Raw genomic sequence first — 25949 nt, 5'->3', positions numbered from 1 at the left:
TCATAACAGATCTAGAATTTGAGCTACTATAGGCTTTTGTTACATTTTTCTGAGGTTTGTTACTTTTTAAACTGATATGCATGCAGCATTAAAGTTACCCAGCTGTTCAGATGAATACATTACTTACCGCTTTCAAACATACAAAAAATAAACAAGGCTATGCTCTCTCTGTGTTTATGTGAATGTGGAACATTGTGCTTTATATATAAAGTAATTACATATGTTTATTTTTAAAGGCATGCTCATGCCATATAAATGAGTAGTAAATGTCTTTCTGCACTGTGAAATTTTGGTAAAGATGAATAAGACTGGGGAACCAAGGAAGAACGCCCTAAAGATTGAAGAAAGACACTCAGATTCAACAGCAACAACAAAAAAAGAAGGTGACAATGAAGGTCTATTAACACATACTGAACTGTTCTCAGCATCAAATATAGAAGCAGGAGCAGCATCATACAGTACTACCTGATGCATTGTTTAACTAAAATTTGCAAATAATTTTGCCAATCCTTTCTCAGCATTTATGAACTGCTTGTACTGTATTCTAAAAACCTCCCGAGAAAAGATTATTTATAAAACCAAGATGGAGTACAGTTCATGCTGTAAAATTTTCCAGCTGGCATCAAAGCCTCATGTAGGCCTGCACAAGTCCTTCCAAGTGTTTAAAACTGACACTTTTGGGACAGTGTTGTACCACACAATCACAGAATAGCTGAGAGCAAAAGGAGTCTCTGGATATCATGTAGTACAAGCCTGACTCAAATTTTTATTTGGATCGTGTCTAGTTGAATTTCAAGCATTTCCGAGGTTGAAGATTCCAAAACATCTCAAAGCCTGTCTTGGATCACTCTCTTACTAGAAAGAAAAAAAAAAAAAAAAACACCCTTTTTTTCTCTGGGCTGAACAATGCCAGCTCTTTCAGCCTTGCTGGATGCTCCAGTCTTTTCATCATTTTTGTGGCCCTTCGCTGGTCTCAGTGCAACATGGTCAAGCTTTTCTCACACTGGAGAGCTGAAAACTGGATCCAGGACTCCAGACGTGTCTCACCAAATGCTGAACAGAGAAAACAGTATTTCCCTTCATCTGCAGGCAAAACTTTTCGTAATGAATCTCAAGAGTCTGCTGGCCTTTCTTACTACAAGGGTACCTTTCTGGTTGTTTGTCACCTTACTGTTCAGCAGCACTCCCCATCCTCTTCTGCAAATCTCTCCATCCAGGTGTTCCCTTAGACCTTACTTGGATTATGACGTCCTCATCATAATGATCTAATCTACAGATTCCTGTCTGAATTATACTTAAAAATTCAACACTGAACTTCAATAAAATAATAACTAGTAGAAAAATTCCTAATGGAGATTATTTGTATTTTAATATGTTTCACATTTGGTAGCAGTTTTTAATTTCATTCTATACACACAGTGTCAATATTTTTTTTAATATACATTGTCACATTGCTGCAATTTGCCATGTTCAGCACTGTTCATGATTTTCTTTTTGTAAAGTATGTTTTAATTTCTCAAGTACATTTTTTTCATCTGTGGTCAGAAAGGCTTGGGCCTTTTCCACTCTTTGTTGTGGGTTCCTAGAATTATTTTCATTTATAGACCCATATCTGAGGAAGAGGAAATCAAGGTGAACAGTGCATAAGCCAGATTTGTCAACAAGACTTTGTTTTCTAACACTGTTATGACAAACACTTATCATGTGCTTACCATGACAAACCACACCCTTATTGCTAACTGCAGCTAGAAAAAAATAGCTGTAGTGTTCAGGAATACCTGTAAGCATATCTGTAATAAAAAGAGGTAAAAGGCAAGAAAAATAATTAAAAATTACATTAAGAAGTGAAGCAGCACAACTCTAACACAGGGCTCTGGAATCCATGCTCAAATATTTGGAACTTACCAAAAAAGTACTGTGAAAAAAATGACGCTGGTAACTAAGGAGGTCTTAACTTTCTCCATCTATCCTTAATTGTGCCTTTAGAGTAAAGGAAAGAGCTGAGACAGTCTGGGGTTTATTAAAATCTTCATTGAATTTTCCTTTGTTAATTAAGAAAAATCAAGGAAGAGGTATACAGGCTCTATTTGATTAGAAGTATTTATGCAACTTTGTATTCTAACAGATTGCATTTCAAAGTCATCCACAAAGTCGCACGTGCGTTACAGTATCTCTCTTCTGATCCTTTAGATTCAATTATTAAGACTTTTTTCTGGATATGCTAACATCACATCACATGCAAAATATCTCATTTTTGTCCAATACAATTTATAAGACAAAGCTTTAACCCAGGATGTTTAAACAGTTGTCCTCTGCTTTTATGCAGCAGCCAGACAGTCAAGTTGTCATCTTCATTAGCATCAATTCTCTTGTGTTTATAAATCTCAACATCTTTTTCAACAGTATGTGTACCTCCCAGTGCCCTCTGCAAATGGACAACTTTCTATCTGATAAACAGGCAGATAAGAGCTTTCAGGACTACAGGACAGAGCCCTAGCTGTATACTCCATACTCTTCACTCCATTGTATCAAGTATGTGAGAATTTTTCCTCTGTATAAAACAATTGACCAGTGTCACACAAAGAGTTCAAGACCTGTCACTAAAGGATAGAAGCCTAAATAAAAGGCAAAATAGTGGCTTTTCTCTGCTTTTAAAAATATGTTTTGCACTTACTCATGCTCCTTCATTTTCTTGCAATATTTTTATTAATTTTTCCATTACATCAATTTCTCCGTATTTAATCATGAGTTTGCATCATACTCTTTGTTGTCATGTACATGACTGTTATGACTTTAAGAGATCCAGTAGATTAGGCCCGTGTGGATAAGTCTTTTCTCTCTCTAATCAGACATGTAAATTAGTAATGATATGCTCACCAGAGTTTATTTCTGTAGAAGTATATATTTAGAGCACAAACTTTGATAAGTATAAATAAAGGCAAAATGAAACTTAGAGTTAAAATGGTTTTAATATTAGAATTTCTCTGTGATTGTTGTGTTACTCTTTTTCTTAAGAGATGCATGTCTCAGGTACCTGGAAAATAATCCATACTGAGTAATTACTATGGAATGACAGAAGTCACAGAACCTCTTCTTTTTTTCTCTTCAATGTATAAGTATGAACCATAGGCTAACTTGATATTATTAACTTTATTCTTTTACTATACAAAAAGAAAATAAGAATTAAAAAATCCTTATAGCACCATCCTGAGCCTGACAACAAAGACTATACAGAAATCTTTCTAGTGTAAATTAGTATAACTCCCTCTTTATTCACTTGACATTTGTCCCTCCAGCTTTTAAATGGTCCAGAGATGATTCTCTGAGCTGCAAAATATATCACGTTAAACATTTTGTTAAGTCTGAAACAAAAATTTTATTTTTGACACTCTTGAAATAAAAAGCAGGGAAATCTCATTTCAAATTAGCAGTAGATACAGCAGATTTTACATTCCTATCAAATAATCCTGTGCTTAGAAAATTCATTTAAAGGCACAAAATGCATAGGTGAAGACTTGTCTTGTGTGGTGATCTGAACATTTGCCTTATATAGAGGCTAACAATACAGTACCAAATATTTTGACGAATGTAGCTCTTCCACGTCATTTTCTGTCAAATCCATGATATTCTGCACAGACTGTTTAAATATTCATTGGGCATGAGGAACGCATAAGAGTGACTATGTGGCCTGCTTTTTCAGGTGTTCTTCTGGGCAGGGTACATTAATTCAAATCCCTGCTCTGAGTCAACCAAATATAGAACTTCAATTTCACTGTGTTCCAACACCTTACTCATGGGAAAAAGCAACTTTGACTAACTGGATTTTATGGCAAATGCTTTAAGCTGTCTTTACATTTCAGAATGCTCTAGCGTTCTTATTTGGGACAATAAAATTTGGTAGATTTTTATCTGATCTGCATTTCCCAGTGAATGACTGATTTGTTGACAATTTAATACCCATCTATACCAGATATGTGGTATAAAATACACATATTGAAAAGAAAGAACAACCAGTGAAAAATCTACTTAACAGAACATATCAGAACTTGAGAACACTAGAACAATTCTCATTTTAGTAAATAAGCTCCCCTCCCCTCCCCTTTCTGTTTCCAAGAAATGTCAGGAAAGGTTTTCTTCATTGCATCCAACACTGATTCAATTTCAAAGGAAGAAATTATTTCAAATCTGAAAGGAAGGTACAAACACAGCTTTAAGTAAACTCCCAAGACATGTATTTCTCAGCATTTTGGCTAATCTTCCTACACAATTCAAGGAAATTGTCTGTATTTGTGTTAACATTGCCCCTAGCACAATAGAACTGTGTTCCTTCAGCAGTTATCAATCTGTAATCTCTAGTGCAATGAAACTGTGCTATGGGAAAAAAAGAAAAAAAAATAAGAAAAAAAGAAAAAAAAGCTACTCTAGAACACCCATCCTAAAAACACCAGAAAAAAAGCAGTTTAGCCACCATCATCAGCTAACTCACAGAGACATACTCACAAACAAGGATGAACATCTCTATTCCGTCTTTAGACTCTATCATTCTTCACATACACATTGGAACCTCAATATAAAAATGACTGTAGGTGATCTCCCAATTTGCATCCAAATTTTATTTCTTCTACTACACATGTGAATGATCATAAATAAAGAAGAAAAAAGGCAAGCTTGATGTTTTATATTTCATTTTTCATTTCCAGGTTTCATGTTTGAGACTGATGTTCAAAATCTGAAAGAAGGATAGCACAGATTTTCTATTTTCCAATTCATAAATAGAAGAATTAGCTATTTCTGAAGCATGTGAAGCAAATATAAAAGTCTTTTGTATTATTATTCATAATTAAAATTCTGGTCTTTTTTTATTCTTACTGTAGCTTTAATGGAAAGTTGTGCATCTCAGTTGGCACCTCAAAGCAAAACTCATTTCCAATTCATGACATCTTTTTTCCTCCAATTACTTAGGTTCATTTCCTTCTCATTTCATTTTTTTTTTCCTTTTTGATTCTCACTGCCTGAGATAAAATTGCTACAATGTGTGATTCTCCATTTAGAGAGATATATCATATACTTGAGTAGTTTTACTAGGCCTTCTTTGTGTTTTGTTTGTTATTTTCTTAAACTATCATAACTACATGGTCTTGACATAGTGTGGGAAGGAGAAAGACTGTATGGAAGAACGCCCATTTGTGCATTTTATGATAGCTGTTTCTGTCTTCAAACTGTCATTTTTCACTCTCCACACTGTTGTACTGATGGCCTGGCAGGTTTCTAAATTTATTTCTTACACGTTGCTTTGTTTTTTTTTTTTTGCGTTCCACTTTTCCTCAAAGCTTGATTCTATCTCTTCTAAGTTCTCTACTTTTCCTTGCTGACTCTCTTTTTATTTTTTTCCCATTATTCTGTATCATCAACTGAGTTTGCCAAATCTTCAGTTATTCTCAGTGACATTAGGGTGCAAAGTGTCAGGCACAGGATGTTGTGTGCACTTTTACTCAATTTTCTTGAATAGTGAGACCTTCCAGAGAAGATGTTATAGTGTCTAATAGAAGCACAAGGACAGTCATAAAATTTTTATTTTGATCTGTAAATATATTTCTAATCAGTGCCTCCACAGTAGATTTTCTTCAGGCTTATAATGCACTTGCCTGGAAACATGCTGGCACATTGAAGGGTTCCAGTGCAGCAGTGTTTTCAGTCTATGCCTCAAGACTCGTATCTGTGAATCATCCACCCACAACAGCAGAGAGAAAAACAGCATCCTAATCCAGGGCTACAGGGGGGAGATATCTTTTCAGTATCTTCCCAAATTAGTTTCTTGTTTTGATGACAGAGTGAAAGTAGTTTTTTCGAAATGTACAAGACATTTGTAATTGACTTTACTTATGATCTTCCACAGAACTTGGTACCTGGATGCTACTCTATGACATTGCAGATCTCTGGCAGATTGGGGAAAAAAAAGCATTTTGCTTACTAACAAACCAAGGACAAAAAAAAAGTGTCCTGACTCTTATATATATTATTATCTACAATAACTGTGCTTTATTTAAAGACCACTTTTTAGAAATACAAACGGTGGGTATATCAGCAAGTCTGCTTTTAAAAATCATGTGCTCAGTGTGCTATAGTGCTTATTAAAAATAGCTCATACACAGAAAAATACAGCCCTTGCAGCATTGCCAAGGTCAATGAGTAGTTAAGATGGTCTGAACAAGCATGCGGATTCTGCAACTGAAAGGTTAACATTAAACATCAAGTACTTCTGAAGTTCCCTTGAATTTGAGCAAATCAGATAAGTACAGTTTATTTCTCTTAACAAGTTTCTTTCCTCTAGTGATATCCAGACATTATTTAATATAACTTAGTGATGAACATGATGACAACTTTGTAAAAATCCAGACTTTCTGAGTCAGATTCTTCAGTGAAGTTAAGACAGATTTCCATTTTACTTTAATTGATGACATGACCAAGGATCCTAAATTGCAATATTCATAGTCAAGCACCTATGCAAAATAGATGAAGAACACTTTCCAAATAGGCTGTGACCAAAAGACTGAAAAAGGCTCCCATTTAAATGGCAAATTTGGAACAAGCTTTTCTGTGAGAGATTTGGAATAAACTTTTCAATTTGCAGAGAACAAGAGCAAGAATCTAACCTCAAAGAATTTCACTGCAGAATTCTTGTGGAAAAATCCTTGACATCAAGACATAAGCAAGCACATAGTAGGGAGCATGGTGAAGCTACGAGCAACTTTAGCATTGGTACAGTATATTTACATACTTTAGTTCAGAGTAGTTGCATACTTTACTCCTGATCATAGAAAATTTTTTACTTTTAGACTTTACTTTTAGACTTGATGGAAATGCCATAAATGAAAAACATCTGAAAATTTTTGGTGGATCTGTGGAATAAATATATTTTCTCAGACCACAATGTTACCTCTGTTGATTCTTCAGGGCTAAAATAAGTAAAACTAAAAATAGATTTACACTGGTCAGCAGCTCAAAATACGTAGAGGAAGCAGAGCTGGGTTAGACAGCACTATTTTTGTCTAGCCACTTTTCACAGAAATACAGTTGCTCAAATATAAGAATGATGCACTCATAACAAAGTGTAGAGTGAACAATTGAGATGATCAGAACATTTTGAAAAGGATTTTACTGGGGTAAGAATTGAGCACCCATCCAGAGACAGCCTGAGAATTGGTACCTGAAGAAATGATGCTTCCAACAGGAGCAGAGCCACTTAGAGAGAGACAAATGGACACATTCCCTTCAGTATAGGTATGGGACTTCTATCAGTAGTAGAATACAACTATCCACAAGAAAAAGATAGTAATTAAAAATAAATTCTCAAAGAACATTCTTAGTAGGCTTACAATTATTTCAGATGCAAACATACTCCTTTCCTTCGGTGTTTACACTTACAAACACAGATTAGAAACAATGAGTTTGGTCCTTAGTCTGTAAAACTTAATCGATCAAGACAGAGATAATTATATCTTCCTTACACACTTTTACACAATGTGCTGTGAGTGATTCTGGAAATATCTTATTCCATGTTATATCATAAATAAGTTGGTGCATTTAAAACAGAGATCTGTTACCCTTGGAGTAAAATGGCTTCCGTCATTTGGATATGTTTATTTTTGAAAGCTTTTAGCACTTTCATGCTTCATGACAAGTTTAGACTATTATAACACATTCTAAGTGTAAACTGAGGTTTGGAATCAAAGCACAGATTCATTTATTTGGTATTTGCTACTCATTAATCTTTTTCTTTTTTTTTTTTTTTTCCTTGAAAATGTCCACCAATTATTTAACAACACATAGTGCATTGTAATGTCATATATTAACTTGTCTTGTGGTTAAAATAAATAACTTTTCTCAAGATCAATTGAGTCTCTCAATATTCTTCAGTTGTATGGTCAAAATGAAACTGTAAAAGTTTGAGTAGTCCATGTCTAATAAAGTGTTAATATTATTTACACTGTTCATGCATAGGCTTCACTGATTACTATAGACGTATGTACATGTGTATGTTTCAATATGAATATGTGTATATAAATATAGACAGCCGAAACCAACTTGCATTGCTATGTGCACCAAATACTTTTCCCCAAAAAGGACAGCCCATGCAAATTAGAGTATAATAAACACTTAAATGCCTGACTTTGATCTGTATTTATATATTCCTTAACAGTTCTTTCATGACTTTGAAACTTTTGTAATTTGTAAAGGCAATGAACAAGTCACAACTCATTGATAATTTAGTGTCTTCCCTGTACGGAAAATATCAAGAAAAGACAGCTGTGTACTATTTATATTAACAGTAAGTCAAAAGTATTTATTTTAGTATTCTACTCAGAATCCATGCTACTTTCATAACTGAAGAGGTCTTTAGTTCTATCATCTTTGTATCATAGCCAGGAGGCCCAGAAAGTAGTATTTCCTTTTTTTTCTTTTTTTTCTTTTTTTTCTTTTTTTTCTTTTTTTTTTTTTTCCCCCATGGAAACTGTGATAGATACAAAGAACTCAATAACATTGTTTGCTAGTGTTTTACAGCTGAGAATTTAATCTATTTTCACCATTAGCTATGCATCTTTGCTGGTAATGGACAAGACCCTGCATGCCACGCTCAGAAGCATCTGCATGACCATCCAGAATGCGGCTTATCTTTTATATTGCTGAAACACATCATCCACTGACTCACTTTGCTATATATCCACTTTTTGGTGTCAGTAAATATTCAGCAAGAGTCAATGAATGTCAATAGGGTGATTTTTCCCATGTGGAGGAATTAAACGACACCCCTTTGTTTCATATGTGCTTCTGTCAGACACCATTTTGCCAGACTGCCATTCTGTCTGTCACATGACTACAAAATATAATGGACTATTTGTGGAAAGGTTCATCCTCTACCACCACACTACCAACATTCACCTCTGTCATTGTGAACCAACATTATAAAATAGGAGGCATCACTTTCAGAACATAACTTCCAGAGTCATGTGGTTAGCCCATATTATCTATTTTCAATTACTATTCAAATTTCAAACTATTACAATTTCAAACTATTTCATTACCTATAACAGCCACAGGATCTGTATGCAGCAGTGATAACTGTTTTGCAGAAAAAAATAAGTGGATCTGTTTTCTTTCAAGATCATGTAGCTTTCTCAACAGATTGTAAGACAAACAAAATGTAAGACTAAGTGTAAATGTTTAGTTCTGTGGATACAAATAAGGATAATAGTTCCTAAAAACAAGATCAAATTACATTTGGAAATAATGTGATAAAATGCATGCTTCATAGCTTTCAAGAAGATAACTATGGCTCTTTAACAATACAGAGCACAAGAGCAAATATTACAATATGGGATTCATACACAAAACAAAACAAAAAAGAAAAAGATGTTTACATTAATTCATTGTCTACACGCTAACATTAGATCACACAACAGTTTGAAATTCAGAATAGCTTTTTATTAGGAAATACACTTTGGAATAAAAAGACATTATAGTTTGTATAGGCATATTACAATTACAGATGTGTGAATAGAATTTCTATTACAGAATAATCAAAGGTAAAAGGCAAAATCAGTGCAAATACATTAAAATGTAGTACATGCATTATGCAGTTTGCTAGTATTCTGTCATATAGGAATTAATATACCATAAGATAACATAATATGGTTCAGCTTAAGAAGTACTGTGCATTTGTTTTGACTAAACAACAGGAAAGGTGAGAAATAAATGTTAGCAGATCTTTCTGGCATTTTACTAAGTCTCTAAACAAATTTCAGGACAAAAATTAGTATTCAAAAATGTAACATGCATTCTGTGACCTTAAGAAGAATATACTGAATAAATACCCTGCTTTGTCCAGTGGTTCATTGATTATTGCTCAGGTTCAGTTGTTAATGAAATAATACCATGACAAAGTTCAAAGAAATAAAGTTCTGAAGAAATTTGTAAATATAGATGGAAAATATCAACTTACATAGTTGAGGATAGACTCGTTTTTTTTTTCAATGTTCCTTTTTCTTTTCATATTTTCAGTTTGTTATCCTTGAGCATTCAACAATAACCTTTGCTGTAAGCATCACACATCTGAAGATGATTTCACAGTTGAACTAGATGATCTTGGAGGTCTTTTCCAACCTTGGTGATTCTGCAACTAAGGTGTGTGTATATTTACAACAAGTAGAGCTTGAACCGTGAGATACAACTAAAATTTGACATTGGAAACTTTATTCTACAAAGTAACAATATGCAATCACACTGTATATCAGCTTGTAGCTTTCCAAGAGTTTATAAATTGAAAGTCTGTTTTTTTGAGAGCTTCAGCTTGTCACCCTATGGGGAAGGACCTGGGAGTCCTGATTAATTAAAAACTGAACATGAGCCAGCAGTGTGCAGCTTGGAAAGCCAATTGTATCCTGGGCACCATCAGATGAGGGGTGGCCAGCAAGGACAGGGAAGAGACTGTACCTCTCTATTCTCCCCTCCTGAGGCCCCATCCAGAGTACTGCAGCCAGTACAGGAAAGATGTGGAGCTGTTGGAGAGAGTCCAGAGGAGGGTTACAAAGATGATAAGAGAGCTGCTGCACTTCTCCTGGAAAGGCAGGTTGAGGGTGTGGAGCTTGTTCAGCCTGGAGAAGAGAAAGCTCTGAGAAGACTTCATTGCAGCTTTCCAGTATCTAAAAGGGAAATAAAAAAGTAAGAAAACCAACTTTTTACATAAATCAACTTTTTAGATTGGTAGACAGTGATAGGACAAGAGGGAATTGTTTTTACCTCAAGGAAGGAAGGTTTAGATTGGATATTAGGGGGATCTCTGTAAAGATCTCTCTTTACAGAGAGAGTGGTGTGGTGCTGGAACAGTCTGCCCAGAAAAGTTGTGGATGCCCCATCCATGGAAGTGTTCCAGATCAGGTTGGATGGGGCCCTGTGAAACCTGGTCTAGTACCAGATCTGGAAGTTGGTGGTCCTGCCTAGGGCAGGGGAACTGGAACTTGATCATTTGGGTTCCTTCCAACCCAAGTGATTCTATGATTCAGTGATTGTCTGTAAAGGTTTCCAGTACTTAAACAAACACATTTATTCTGTTTAAGAAATGTGACTCAAGCTTTCATCACGCTGGCACCAATGTGCAAATCCAGAAAATACTGTCTTGCTTATGAATAACGAGGAATAGCTGAGGAGAGGAAATAAAGTAACTTCTTTTAAAACCTGGAGATGATAAGAAGTGCGTTCTTAAGATTATATGGGTGCTATTAATAACTAAAAATAGAACATCTATGGACAAGATAAATATTGAAACCACTTAGCCTGGAGCATTCATAGGTTAGCCTAGAACTCTGTTAAAGACATGTTTTTACTTTAAATAACAGAAAAAGTATTAGACAATGGAATAGTCTCCTTACATGACAAAGTTCAATATGTCTTAAAAAGTTGCTTCAAAAAATGTCTTAAATTCTTCTGAGCCTTTTCTTCTGGACCATAAACTTAGGTAGTGACACTGAATATCCCTACAATTCTAAGTTTCATGATAGCGTCAATAGCTGTGGCACAACTTGTGTCATTTGTGCATTTTGTCATTTTATGATGTAGCAGACAAACGGTGACATACTTAGACTAAGATCAGTCAGTGGTGAACATTTATGTGACTTCCTACATACAAAGCAAGATGTTAAACATTTAATTGGGTGTTAGCTTGTGCAGAACTCAAATTAACACAGAGGTAGAAAACACTCTTTGCTCTCATTTGAACATACAGTATTTCTGCAGTCAGTTCAAGTGCTCACAGCTGAATGTGTTGCTCTTTTATGGTCAGAAGTGATTCAACAACAAAAATGTTCATTTTAGAATAATTTATAATTTTGGAATTTGTTCTGAACTAAAAGAGGAAAATGATACAAATCTTTCCTTATCTAGGATCTATCAATATTCAATTTTTGCCTGATCTGACTCAGAATTTGTCTCAATTGCTTGGAAGACCTCTTCATAATTTTTTTTGCTATGGGTCTGTAAAGCAGTCCTAATGATCGGACAGTCCCTGAAGTTCTTCTAAGGCATTATGGAAAAATTCGTTAAAGATTCACTGCCCTTGGAATTACTACAAGTGAAACTTAATAGCTCAGACAAATTCTCTTCCATGTGTTAATAAAGTACTGTGGCACTGTGGTGCTTCTGTCTTGGTTTCTGCTGTTATTATTTCTGTGTTATCTCAATTAGTTACTACAGGATCTTATTAATGTAATTCTCACCTAATCCCGTTTCTACTCTACTCTTTCCTATGTCAGCAGTATTTTGATATAAAATCTTTTATTATATAGACTTTTTTCTTCTATATATTTCAGCACACTTTTTAGCAGACACTTCCTATTCTATACTGTTCTGCATTACGTATTAGCAGTAAATCCATATTTACAAGGAATTCTTCCCAGTACCGCTACACTTGTTTTCTCCTCCCTCTTTCCCATGTGTCATACACACACAAAAAGACCTAGTCATACTAGTTTCATATAATTTTGAAATATATATTAAAACAAATAATAATGATTTATAAGAACAGATCTCCAGAAACAAAAAATGGAGTCAAGAAAGAATCAACAAACCTGGTGCAATATTGCTCTTGACAATATTTACCTGTTTATTTAAACTTACAGTCCTCATCTCTCATGTTTGCAGTTTGGGACAGGAAGGGGTTGAGCCATTAAATCTACTTGAGCTACTGGCATATGAGTCCCATTAACTACCCACATTCTTGATTCCAGATCACAGCAAAAAGAAAGTAACAAAAATAAGGAAACTCACATATGCATGAGCCATCTTCGTGGTTTTGCACCACAGTAAAGTCTAAATACACACATACTCATCTTTACTGATAATATTCTGCACCTATCTGCTTAGAATAGTAGAGGAAGGCACAGTCATCCTCTTGTTACAACTTAATCTACTTTGGAAATAATTTGTAAAGAAGTACATAATCACCTCCCAGCCCACCCTGAGTGGAGGTAGTTAGAGCTACATTCAGGTTTGGATGCTCTCCTTGCAGGAGGCAGTCACCACCTATGTTCTGCAGGACAAGGAAACAATATCACAGGCAAAAACCAGATATTTTTATCCACACACACACCCCTTTGTTCCACTCCAATATGCCATCTAACTTAGAGCTCAAACCAATGTAAACAGAAGATTCCACTTTACTATTAGAAACAATGGTATATTATGGCTGCTTGTTTGTTAATCTGGCTGTTCATTAAATTGGGCACTCCTTTTGGCACTACTGAAGTCTAAAGTACCTGAAGGGCTGTTCAAATACTGCTAGTATATTCTAAATGGAAACATGTTTTCTGTATAAAGAAACAACTTTCTTAAAGAGAAAACGTGTATTTTTTCCTTGTAAAAAACAAACTTACTATGCTATGTCTATTGTGGCATATCTTTAAAAACTTTTTGGTATCAAGGCTATAACATTTTATTTCCACAAAGAAGTTTAAGTATTTGTTTAAAATATTCTGAGAAACAAAATATAATACCATTATTTTTCTGCTTGATCCTACATTTACTATCAAGCAAAAACATTTACTCCTGTGAAAAGCCCTAGCAATCCTACATTGCTACCACTTGCGTGTATCACTACCACTTCCACATGAAATGCTCTTCTACTTTATTTTGCTTCTTTTTTTTTAGAATGGATTTCAGGATTTCAGTGGGACCACTGGCACCACAAGCGAGTACATAAGCTACTGAATCTTTACAGTTGTCAAAAAGCACAAGTTTGATAGCTAGCATGACTGAAATAGCCAATAAATTATATTAAAACGAAGGAAGGCTGATGCAATCAACAAATGGTAACGATTTGAATTGCTTTTTTTCAGTAGTAAAAAATGAAGCAGTCTAGGAAATCTTGCTTTATGGGTGACTTGTTTGTAAGAACACTTGTTCTTAAGCCGTCATCAAACAAAAGCAATTTTATGAGAAAAAATTGTAGCTTTCTGTAATTAAAGAATTGTGCTCTTCGTTCCAGTCTACTAAGACAAAAAAGGACAGGAAAGGGAGATCTCAATATTAAATAACAGAGAAATAATGGTGACTAATGAGACAGAGAGAATATAGTTATTAAGCAGAAACTATGGTCATAATATGATTTCCTTCCAAAGATAATTTTGAAAAATATGACAGCATACAGAACTCTCCTCTTCTTTACTTGCTTCTCTTTTCTTTCCTATTCTCTCTCACCAATCTCCATTTTCCTTCCCTTCCTCTGCACAGAGTCCTACAAAACAGAATTCTTGCTTTTTCATTATAAAGTTGATGTACACTGTGTTTTGAATAACAATATTTGAAATCCTCAAATGCTTTAAGTACTGCTTACTGTAGGTGTTTAAACAAAATGCCTAGGGCAAATCAATGTTCTCCTGCTTAGTTCTGTCATATTTAGTCCTTTTGTGATTTTGCAAAGTTTAATATTGTGATATCTCAGACAGTGTTGAAATCTTTGAGGCTGTGTGTAGCTAAGAGGCTCCCACTTCTTTGATTACTTGTACGTAAAAACAAAACTAAAAAAAAACCCTATAACACAATTCACAAAATATTTTATTCTAAGTATTACACTGAATAAGAAATCCACATGCCCTTATTTATTAGGAGGACCTCAGGAAGAATTTGAAAGAATGGCACTCCACCTGTAAATATTCATTCTGAATTTAACTGCAGATCCGTTCACTTTTATATGCTCTGTCAATACATACATTATTGATTGCACTCATTACTAAGCAATGGCTCGTCTCTTCAGTATAAAACAGATCACCTAAAATTTTCATGAAACACAAATTTTTCAGCTGCTGCTTTAGCAAAAAAATGTAACCAGGCTGCTTTTACCATCTCTAATCTAGTTTAGCAGCTTGATTAGGAATTTTGTATTTCCTGTTGAAAATAAAAGGTTTGAGGCTCACTAAAAAAAAGCTGCTGAAAGAATCAGCTCTCTTATTCCACTAAATATAAAAGTTAAATTTCTCTCTCTCTTTGCCTTTCAGATGTGTTTGATTATAATGTGTCTGCCTCTGGACACATCTAGATGTCACCTGCCATCTCCAAGTCTAATAATAATGTTTCCAGTTAGCAATATCGTTCCTAGAACTGGTTGTTATGCACAAGCGGGCTCTAACAGCAGGCTGAGGCAATTATGGCAAATAACAACAAAAGTAATGAGCTGCTTCCTGACTGAGACCACCTGTTGTTCTGTTTTCTTTAGCTATTTTCCTAGTGATATTAGCTCTGACTATTAGATGCCCATGCACAGCAGCTAACAGAGAGGTGCAACTTGTCTGTCTTCTCTAGAGGCAACTGAGACCATGAAACAAAAAAAAAGCATTTCTTCTTCTCCACAAAAAAACATTCCAGGAATCCAGATCACAAAGGCCAACAGTAAGAGTGAATAGGCTTGAGGGTCAGTTAGATATAAGGGAAGAGATGAAGTGTGGAGAGGTTAGTAAAGAAGGCTGAACCAAGATTCCTCTAACTGTCAATCACCTGTGTTGGAGCGTGAAGAAAAAAGGCAAATATATATATATATATATTTCCTTCTTCTGAATAGCTGGAGCTACACTTGAAATATGGCTATTGTCATTAGTTAGGCTAGGAGGAATGAGTAGTACAAAGAGTTACAGAAAATTGGTTCCTAGCTGTATACAGTTTGTATTAACATAAATCCAAAGAAAGTGCTGTGAAGCCTAAACACAGGAAGCATGATTAATTTAGAGAAATCAATTTCCTGCAGAAATTGCTCTTAGAAACAAACTTTTGTTTCTTGTAGCAGTCAAGCACTTCAGCAAATTTTCTTCTGGCACCTCTTCAATAACTTTAGACCACTTTCTATGTTATTCTTTCACATATTTAGAATTTTGAGAATCTGAAGACTTAAGGAGTTTTCCCTATAGACTATGATGAAAAGGAAAAAATGAACAGAAAAAGTCTGAGAAAAGTTTTTTTCCTAGATTAAAAAGAGAGAAGGAGACGACCTCAGCTGTTAAGGCACTTTATGCTTTTACAAAGACCTATGCAGGATTTTGGCAGATAGAAAGGAATATGAAATATCAGGGAGTGACAATTGCTTTTATCGGTTTCGTTGTATAAACACATCAGAGAACCTATGATAGCTTGACGTAAGTGATAGTAACTTCTTCTTTTCTTCTCCTTTATTTACTAAGAGGCAAAATTTAAAGGAAACTTTTATTTGAAACTTTTCCAAATAAAAATCCTATATATTTCTATTATATAAACATAATTGTAATTACTTTGCTTTGTTTGTTAAACCTTACTGCTTATAACACTTTGATTTTCATGTTATACATTTTCTCTCCAAGACTGTATGTAAAAACATGTGAAGGAATTCCAAGCTTCTCAGGATGGAAAAAGAAAAATCGTACTGCATTAACTTTTTATTTCCCTGTTTTTCCAGGCTGTGTTTGGGATTCTTTCATCATCATTTTTATTCATGCCTGAAATTAAAACCACCCTTCATTGTTGTATTACAATTCCTCACAGAAACTACTCTTTTCCATTGAATTTTAAGATACACTTTTCAGAGTTTAATTCAGCATTTAATTCAGCAATTGCTTACGAACACATCTCTAAAGTCCCTTTTTTCCACAAGAACACATTCCTGTTCTGCAGCTGCTAATACAGAAGTTCTTTGGATGAATGGCTGTTCAGGTATTCAGAAACCCATCGTATCATGACAAACTACTCTGATGTTCGTTTTCAATATCCTAGAAACAACTTAAGAAGCAACACTTATTGGAAGTAATTTAGAACAACAATATTAAACCATCAACAGGATAGATCTACTTCTAGCAAGTGTTTCACTCAGCATAATATTTTTTCCTAAATACACTATCTTTCTGGGAAAATTCTTATATATTTTTCCTTTTGCTCTGAGAAGCATACCCCTTGTTCATGTGTTGAAGACAAATGATTATGGGATAACTTCTGCATTCACTATAGTATTTCATTCTTTTCCTCTCTCCAGTCTTCACATTTTGATTTATCTGTCCCTATGTCTATAACATCACAATACATATGACCTGCATTTCCTTCCCTTCTTCTAAACTGTATCTTTAAATAAAGACTCCTCACCTTTCTGAAGATGTTTAAAATAATCTGCCTCTGTAAATATGCTGTCGTCAGCTAGAAGTGCTCATTATTAAAATGATTACATCTAAATTTGAATAATTCTCTGGTTGATATCTATATCCAATACTGCCTACCATGTCATAGAATTAAGTTAATAAGAAGAGTCTATGCGTTTTCATGTGTTATACAGCAGTCACTCTAGTATAAGAATATTAGAGATGCCAATAAGCTTAAATTAAATAAATTTCATTCAATAGAAACTTTCAGTGTTGGAAATGGACATAGTTAGCAGGAAAAGTGGAAGCCCACAGGGTAGGTAACAGAGGAGGAATCTGTCTTTAATCTGATTTTGGAATGAGCAATAGGTGAAGAGTATGTAGAACTTCTCGTAACTATTTCACTTGTACAAACGGAGCAATGACCCTGGCATCTTCACTTTGCCAAGCACTCCAGCACCTGCTCCAGCAAAGTCCCTTGACACATACTCAGCTTTAGTTTCTGAAGAGGCAGATGACAGCTACATCTGTCTCCCAGACTTTACTGGATCTTAACCAGAATATCCTTCAAGAATATTCTTCAAATAGTTACTGAATTATGAAGTATACTTTACTTCATAAATGTAATACATTTTATATACGTTTTACAAACATATATAAAATGTTTGAAAAGAATCTCACAAACCATTAAAAAGTGAATTAGTAAAGTAGTAACCCCTTGCATATTTATTTACTTTTTTAGTACAGAAACATAATAGTGAACGAAAGGTCACCTATACATCTGATCTATCTATATCTGAAGCTGAGACATTATTCCTTGATATGCCTATGCTAAACCTGCCTAGAGGAAAACGGAATATAAACTGAAGAACACAACTGAGAAAAGGAAAAATGCATCTTCTGCAAACTATTCTGCATGCTTGGCTCCAGTTTTAAGCAAAGTTGTCTGTTCTCATTTCTTATAAATCAGTTTACCAATTCCTGCTTGGGAGGTAACTGCTCAGACTTCTCACACGACTGCGCTCCTAAGGGAATCCAATTTCTCAGTTTAACATGCCCAGGGCACCTGCTTTCCTTACTAACAAGACAATCTCATTGTCACTGACATTAGAGGAAATACCAGTACATTTGACAGCAGTGATGTTTGGAATTGAATATAGATATCACACCATCAAAAATAACATGGCAGCTTACTAGAAAATTTAAGAATAGGAGGACTTCGAAAGCTTTTATTTATGTTAAAAAAAGAATTGACAAATCAATATGTTTAATCAATTACCATATTAAGAAGTAGTTTGATTAATTTTTTTTTTAAGACAAAAAATGGCCAGCTTATTGCAGCAAACTCTGCCTAGGAATATCAAGAATATACTTCAGCAGTTATTGCTAACAGTGTTTTACATCAATTATAGACAAACGTGAAAAATTTGAAACTGCTGCTAGGAAGAACATTGATCTTCATAGCAAGAAGTGATGTTTAGAAAAATTAAATTATTTTTTCCATTCTGAGAAAGCTTTCAGAGATTATTGTACTAGACCTCTTTTTAATATTTCTCTTTCTGAAGACTGTGCTGCAAGTTCCAAAAAGCCTTAGGAACTAAGCTATCAATCATTACAAGTTATATTAGAAGAGAAAATGACAAGCATGAGTAAATATCTGTAAATATTCTTTTTGGAGTTAGGTTTATTTGGGCTGTTTATTAAAAACACAACTGCTCTGTTAATGCTATAGAACACAAACCATATGTTTAATATATATACATATATATATGCATTTTAATAAGTGAAATGGTTAGAAATGTTAAAACAGTTTGTGGTAATATATATATGTTAAATATTCCAAATCTTGGCTCAGCAATAAAATTCCAGATGACATTTTTATAACAAGACACATGTTATTTTTGAGTGCATCAGAAATACAAATAACACTATATCCATGTTCAAAGAACTAGGAATAATAAATATTTACAATTTTTTTTAATTTCTGTAGCATAAGATGCAGTGGAGTTTACATTAAAGTACTAGATTCATAGAATCATAGAACCATAGAATGGCCTGGGTTGAAAAGGACATCAAAGATCATCTAGTTTCAATCCCCCTGCTATGTTCAGGGTCACCAGCCACTAGACCAGGCTGCCCAGAGTCACATCCAGCCTGGCCTTGAATGCATCCAGGGATCCACAACCTCCTTGGGCAACCTGTTCCAGTGTGTCACCACCCTCTGAGTGCAAAACTTCCTCCTAATATCTAACCTAAAACTCCCCTGTCTCAGTTTAAAACCATTCCCCCTTGTTCTATCACTATCTACCCTTGTAAACAGATTGAAAACTACCCCTAAAAGAGAATGATTGTACTCTGAAAGATTCTATGTAAAAGGCTAAGAGACAGAGATTACGGTTCAAATAGCCATGGCTGGAAACAAGACCATAGTTTCTACAAAGTCTTAGATGAAGGAAAACCAAAATCTTAGGGACATTTTAGTGCCTGCCTTTACTGAGTTCACTTTTTGAATCTTTCTAGCTGCTTGTTCTTGATTTGAAACTTGCCATTTTCCATAGCACTTTTTTTTATCTTAGAAAAATGTCAAATCAAATTTCCTCTTGCAATTTTCAGCACTGTCAAAAGCTTCAGCTCATTTATCATTCAGGTGATGAATTATTGTATGCAAAGTATCTGAAGAGCGTAGTCTGTTTGAAAGCAGCAACTACAAAGATAAAAAAACAATTTAACATTTCCCTGTATAACTAGTGTATTAGATATAAAACAGAGACAGTGTAAGATTTAGTGTGCTTTAGATAGTTTTCTAAGTTCCTGTACTACAGTAAATGAAATTCCTTGTCTGTTTCCCTCTCCACACCAATGGACTGTAACTAAAGTTACAGAAATACAGATTGAATATATCAAAGATTTGTTTATGATGTCCTTATAATACCTATAAAGTTTTAGATATCATGGTGGTAACTGAGGACTAAATAAATTGTAGAAGTTCCTATTATGTGCTTTCTTGTAGTGTCTATTTTTTACTTTAAAAATATTTGTTAGCAACAGCAGACCAATTTTGTTGGTTGCCAATGGAAAATCCCACTGATCTCTTCACAGGCAAGAAAAATAAATAAATAAATAAATAAAATAAGTCTGTCATAGTGATGAAAATCTTTAAGTATTCTAGTACAACACATGATATTTCAAGGCATTTCACTGCTCACAAGGATTAAAGTTTGTAAGCAGTGATAAAAAGAAAATGAGCACAAAGGAGATAAATCGATCAAATTTTTACCTTTCGGCTACATGGAAATTCCCAAGCAGCACACCTACCATCTTTGAACAAACAGACAGTTGAAAACTTGCCAACATGTACTTTTTTTCCCACAAAAATCTACTCCGAATTTCCACTTCCCTTAGACAGTCTTTTTGCCAGTCACAAAAGACACAAAAGAATCAGAAATCCCACTTCATGCCTTTCTTTGGGAACTTTCAATATTGGTTTGACCCAGAATTCTACCTGTCAGAAACAGTAGGAATACTTTGGTAGAATAGTCAGCTTAGAATTACGTTTTCGTCTATTGAACTGATTAGCAACATCAAAGAAAGAGATTACAAGTTAGTGACACTGACTTTATTCTTCAAGCATTAAAGTCAACAGGAATTTAAGAAAAAAAAAAAAAAAAAGAGATATTCCTTTGCTGATGAATGAAAAATATTTCAAGTAATTATTACCATATATGGTGTTATATTGACACAACTGTTGAGTGAGATTCTGCATGACACCCATCCTAGATCTTCCAGTATTTTGATTAGCCTTGGTGCGGGATGCGTCAGAACCACATGAGAAACTAAGCTGATTTAAAATTGTAAGAAAATAATGAATTATTTGGAGTGTACTTGCAAAAGAAGATTGTAAAAAGAAATAATGAAATATTAGTAACTTCATAACCAGAAATATAGAGACAAGATGTTATTAGTGTTTAAAGGCAGAAGAATAATCATGTGTTTCAACAGAAAAAGCAAGGCAAATAATGAGATAGATGCACAAGGACAGGAATTTGATGACAAAACTTTTATGAATAATACAAGCAGCATTTTCACACACACAAAAAAAGAAAAAGTGATGTGAAAGAAGAAAATTCTAAAGTATAGTAAGTTGTGTGTATAGATTTATTACTCTTAAGAAGTGAGTTAATTACACTCTTCTATTTAGTACTTACTAAGCACCAGTTGGAGTCCCATGCTGTCTTAAGCACCATCTTTGAAAAATGAAAACAAATTAGAGAATTCAGAAGAAGACAATAAAAAATGAGTAAGCATGTACAAAACAAGTCCCACGAGAATCCACACAGAAAAAAAAAAAAGGAGAGATAGTTACTGATAAAACATGTTGCAGGATGTAACAAAATGGACAGTGAGCAATTGACAGAGAACTATTAGGTTTACTGGGAAGTAACAGGAGGGGAAATGTATGTTAAATAAAAACATCTCTATAAGAATATTTTAGAATTTAGGGAATAAAGCACTTAGAATTAAAATAGCTAAAATCAGTTGCTGCAGTTTAGGATATTGTAGAGTCCTGCTGTGCTATAAAAGAACAGATCTGCTGTTTTGAGAAGTCCCTTGTGAGCCAAGATTTTCATCCATCTTTATGTGGATATGGATATGTGAATACACACTTAATGTACATGTGGAAATGTTAATACAGACCTAAACACTTCACTACTGTATATGGAGGAGGAAATGTAATTGATAATATCTTCTCATACCAATATCTCCTCATAAGTGAAGGCATGACAAAAGTCATAAAAAGGTTGGGCCATTTATTATACAGAATGGATTTTCTCCTTTCACTGTTCTGAAGGCTGAAATGCTTTTACCTGATGGCAGTGCAGTGCTGAAACTGCTTAAATGGAGGAGAGAAGAGAAATATGAAAGACTGTTAAACTTTCACTAACTTCAGAATTCTCTTAATAAATGCAAAATTAGGCATAGGTTTTGAAATGCCATTCTGAATCTGACAACCTTTGCAGGCTGTATCTGTATTAAAATTCATTGGAGAGCTGCAGCTAATGGCCATTAACTCTTAGAAATTTTGGTCTAGCATACAGGTGGAAGAGGTTTCCAGCATAGGCTTGGATTTATATATCACTGAAAGAGTAGGAATGTCATTGCCACCTCCTCTATGACTGCTTTGATTTGAATACTATAGCTGCAGCTGTCCTGTCATATAATCTGGGAAAAGTACATGCTACAAACAACAAAATTGGTTAATAGAGCGAGGTGTGTTATTTATTTTTCTAGACAGCTGCTGCCAAATGAATTGGTAAGTAATTGGCCTAAGTAAGTGGTATCTCAATGTACACAATTTTTCTGTTAATGAGAAATTATATTGTCAAGAAGAAAGGTAAGATCTACAGGTACCTCTTAAATACAGCAGTTTTGATTCCAACCCTCTATCTCCAATATCAAGGAACTACTGACTACCCAGTATCTGGAGACCACAAAAAATGCAGACTAGTTCAAATACCAGGCACATCCTACTCTTTTTCATGAAGATCTGCTATTGGCCAAAGTTAGAGACTGACAGGATAGTTAAGGTGACTGAGTATGTAGTCCTCATGTCTCACTGATCAGACTTACAAAATATGGTTGGTTTTAGTTATTCTTACTTCTTACTAACTGGATATAATAAAAAAGATCTGCTTAAACCAGTAAATAAGTGTTGAGAAACTGAGAATGACAGCAGTGTCATTTTATTTATGAAAAGGAACTGGATAGAAGAAAAGGGAAAGAAACAGAACTGACAGTATTTTAAAATGTTTCCCTGTTCCCTACTCAGAATTTTTGGAGATGTGACTATTTTTTTCTATTCCGTAAGAATCCCAGATTCAGAAGCAAGGGAAAAGGAAAATGCTAACCAAATGTCACATGTCTAAATTAAGATACTCTGTTTTCTTTTGTTGTTTTGATACCAACAAAACTACTCCTCTAGCTCTCTAGGCTGAAGACTTAATATAGCCTCTTATCTAAATCATTTCACTGCCTTCATCCTATATTCACTGTGGCATGTCTGACGGTATTTTCCACATTTTACATAGGAGAGTACAATAGAAAGTGCCTTCCTTTCTAAATATAGAGAGTTGTTAGTTGTTATAACACATATCATAAAATGTTACATTTATGAATTTTCATTTTACTAGTAATTCTCAGTAAGATCATACATTAAACACCATGAATCCCTGTTAATTCAAAGAGTCGTCAAAACACTATAACTTAATAAAAACCTTTACATCTAATAAAGATCTTAACTATCAGAAAAACACTGAAAAAGAGCTAGATAACTTGTTCTAGTACACAATCCTTGCTGGCGTTATCTGACTAGAGGGAAATGGAGAATAGCCGTTTGTAAATTCTCTCCTCAAAATCCAAATCATATTAAAAGCTTTCCTGTTGCCAGAAAACATCAAGCAGCCTCTAACAGGGCAGAGGTCCCCTTGGTCCACACATTGTATACTTTAGTACACAGGCCAGGGAGTGTAGAAGTGAAATATCATGTTGACCCAATAGATGAACTAATGAACCGTTTGTTCTATATTTCTTTAAGTTTATTGATTTTGAAACTAGCTGCTAAATTCTTGTATTTTCCTCTAAGTCATTCAGTACTAATCCTTAAATCTTTCTTTCCTTCTGCAGTGTTGTTTTCTGCACTGAACTCTATTAGTTCTTACTCTTCCTAGGTATCATGACTGGCTTTTGCAACCAGTCTTATCTACAAGAAAATCCTCCCTTTGCCCCATTTCTGTCATCTACATCTCTCCTGATACGTCACCTTCATGTGGAAAAATAGCAAACAGATCTCTCTAGGGCTGCCAGTGCTGCTTCATCAGCTGAAAGGCAGGGCTGTCCTGCCTAGTGATGCAGTCAACTTTCTTCTCCTCTATCCTTCAGGATACTGTGTCTTCTTGGAATACAACCAGGTCCTTCATCAGTCCACTGAAATTGTCCCAAATCCTTTGGAATCTAATAGCAAGCTGACTGGATTTGCTGCAGTTACAGCTGCCTTTGACATCTGGTCAGGTCGTTAAATTCTGCTGTGTGCTATTTAATAGTGCGGGTATTTACAGAATGTTCTGGTCACAAGAAAAACAAACAAACAAACAAACAAACAAACAAACAAACAAATAAATCCTTCTAGGCTCCTGTAACTACCAAGAAAGAAGTCTTTAAATACCCCAATTACTTACAAATATCTGTACGTAGATTTGAAGATAATAGAGAGGCAGCTTCTAAATAGAGAATGCAAAGTCTAAATACACTGTTGAGAAGCAAGTGAGAGTAAATTAATCACAAGATACAAAAATAAAGTTAGAAAGGGGTAGAAAGGTAGAAAGCTCATGACGAAATTCACAACAAAGTGCAAATAGTCCAAGGCAGGGACTGCCCTCGCCCGTGTAACCTCATCCAAGGATTTTTCTTCAACTTCATATGTGGGGGAAAAAAATGCATTACTGTCATAGAACATTGTGTCAGTGATCTGAGGAAGGCAACAGAACCCAACCTGGCCTGAAAAGAAACCTGAACTGGCGGCTGTAATAAGGAAGATGGTACATATACTATTCAGGAAAACTGGCAAAGTTTACATGTCTCATCCAGTGTAGCACCTAAAACTTTTCCTGTACAGATTGGAAAGAACAGGGTTTTTTCACATAATCACTCCAGCGATCTACAAGAATTGTACTAGCAGTCTACAGAGAAGAGATGATGCATAACATTAGCTGCAGAACTGTCTCAAAACATATTTCTCTATGTTAAAAATCAGTAAAAAGTTTGCCCTAGTACACAATGACATACTGACAACTAGCAGAAAGTGCAAGACACAAAGATTAAAAGATGCAATTGAATTACCCTATGGAAAGCATAAATATGTGTGCGCATAATATAGGAAGCTTACAATTAAACTTTAGAAATATCAAACTTGAGCGAGCAGAAAAGCAAACTAATTGAACTCATGAGAGACCTATGCTTCCAAGGATATTAATTCTGTCAGTTGTGCATATTAAAACGGCACTATAAGCCATGCAGTCTCATTGTTTCCACACAGGCTACTATTAAAATATATAAAATGCAAAAGCATTTGTTGTAGAATTTTAAAGCTGGACAAAGAAGTATTATTGTCTAGCTACCCAGAATAAAACATTGGAATTCTAGTATCACAGCATTACAACTTAAAAAAAAAAAAAAAGAAAAAAAAAAAGAATAATTTCATTATATCTACAGAGAAAACAGTTTAGTGACAGTGGATAAGCCAGAAAAGATGAAAGACTATCTTTTGTGATGGCTATGAAGTTCTGATATACATAATGGAATATTTATCTCCTGGAAAGATATCTGGACATTTTAGAATAATAAAGTAATAAGGACCGTGAGCGGGCAAATCAAGGAACTAGAATTACTGTGGAGGTTAAACCTGATACATGTAAATAGTGCTTTGCCTTACTGAGCCTAACATCATAGAATGAAAATTTCATATTCTTACATACACCAATACAGTTGTTATTTGTTTAAAATTTAAAAAAATAGATTATATAAGAAGTGAAGAGGAATAAGTTAACAATTTCGATTTTTTTTTTCAAGTTTTCCCATGATCTAGAATGCCAACAACAAAAAAAATAATTCTGAAAATAAGTCTTGTACAGTGTCATCTATATCTTCATCTGCCTCACTGCTTGGTTAGTAATTTAATATAACTGGGAAACAAATGCATAAAAAAGTGTTTGTTTATGTTTCTATGGCAAGTAATCTCCTACTTCAGGATGCAAGCCT

General features: G+C 34.5%; 1 long non-coding RNA gene across 1 annotated transcript; it reads right to left on the bottom strand.

The window, feature by feature from the left end:
• Positions 1–10391: 10391 nt before the first annotated feature.
• LOC128080579 (uncharacterized) lies at positions 10392–21461 on the bottom strand. The gene is made up of 2 exons (XR_008206782.1): positions 21344–21461; positions 10392–10700 (listed from the first exon to the last, which is right to left on the bottom strand). It is a non-coding gene; the product is annotated as an uncharacterized LOC128080579 (long non-coding RNA).
• Positions 21462–25949: the final 4488 nt, after the last annotated feature.

This window comes from Tympanuchus pallidicinctus, unplaced genomic scaffold (genome assembly GCF_026119805.1).
Source record: "Tympanuchus pallidicinctus isolate F22 unplaced genomic scaffold, pur_lepc_1.0 scaffold1, whole genome shotgun sequence".
NCBI lineage: Eukaryota > Metazoa > Chordata > Aves > Galliformes > Phasianidae > Tympanuchus > Tympanuchus pallidicinctus.
The sequence above is the reverse complement of the archived record's forward strand: the minus strand, read 5'-3'. Positions and strand labels throughout refer to the sequence as shown.